This window comes from Tachypleus tridentatus, chromosome 1 (genome assembly GCF_004210375.1).
Source record: "Tachypleus tridentatus isolate NWPU-2018 chromosome 1, ASM421037v1, whole genome shotgun sequence".
Lineage (NCBI taxonomy): Eukaryota > Metazoa > Arthropoda > Merostomata > Xiphosura > Limulidae > Tachypleus > Tachypleus tridentatus.
The window spans coordinates 60,518,026-60,519,390 of record NC_134825.1 but is presented as its reverse complement, the minus strand read 5'-3'; positions in this window follow the sequence as shown (position 1 = coordinate 60,519,390).

Here is a 1,365-nt window from a genome sequence, read left to right as displayed (position 1 = left end):
CGGAGAGTAACGCCTCAAAATTTTTATCCCGATTGTAAACGTAACAAGATAATATAAACTTAGTAAGGCGAGTACCAGTTGAATACTAATTACAAATGATACTATACAGAACTGTGATATAATACATTAATATATCAACATGATTATACTGTAATTGCATAGCGAACTGTAAACAGGCCACAGGAAAAACTATGGTAAAATATAATAGCACATCAACATGTTGTATACTAAATTATACAGTGAGTACTAAACAAGACAGAGGACAACTATAATACAACACAGTAGTACATCAACATCATTAAGTACTAAAATGCGTAGTGGATGTTAAAGAGCCCAAAAAAAGAACTATGGTATAATACAGTGAATGTCAAACAGATCGTAGGAGAAACCATGGTATAGTACCATAATACATCAGCATTATTATACACTAAATAATACAGTGAACGTTGAGCATGATAGTGGAAGAATTATGGTACAATACAGTGATGCATTAACATGATTATATGTTAACATTAACTATGTAGCGAATATTAATATTTTCTCTATCTGACTAGTTGTTTAAATAGTTTTTTTTTAATATTTTGCCCGCATTATTAAATTATATAGTTTTTATTTCTTAATTTTGAGGTTTATCGTTTATTACCATTGAATTTGTCTGTTCAGTTGAAGTTTATTTACCACAACTACCATTGTTTAACACAAGGCTATATTCTTAACTTTCGTCTGATTTATTTAATCAGTATATCGACTCTTGAGGGTATTGTCGTTTTGTGTGATGTAATACTGATTATATTACATAGTGTCTATGGTGAAAGTTTTAGATACAAAACAGACACTAAACTAAGGTGGAAAACAAAGAAGGTTTGATTTGTTTTGAATTTCGTGCAAAGCTACTCGAGGGCTATCTGCGCTAGCTGTCCATAATTTAGCACTGTAAAATTAGAGGGAAGACAGCTAGTCATCACCACCCACCGCCAACTCTTGGGCTACTCTTTTACCAACGAATAGTGGGATTGACCGTAACATTATAATGCCCCCCACGGCTGAAAGATCGAGCATGTTTGGTATGACGGGGATTCGAACCCACTCTCCTCGGATTACGAGTGGAGTGCCTTAATCACCTGGCCATGCCTGGCGAATAAAGAAGGCGCTCGTAATAAAGCATTTTTAAACAACGGATTAAAAATCCCAGTTAGACATGAACTCTTTTTAGAAATACATGCAGTTTGCTACCTGTAACGAACAGCTGAGTGAGTAGCAGGTGTGTTTTGCAGGTATAAATGTTTAGTTCAGGCTTCGTTTTTCGATACATGTATAACAATCATACGAACGAAAACCATTTTTACCAGGTGCGTAGCTGAATTC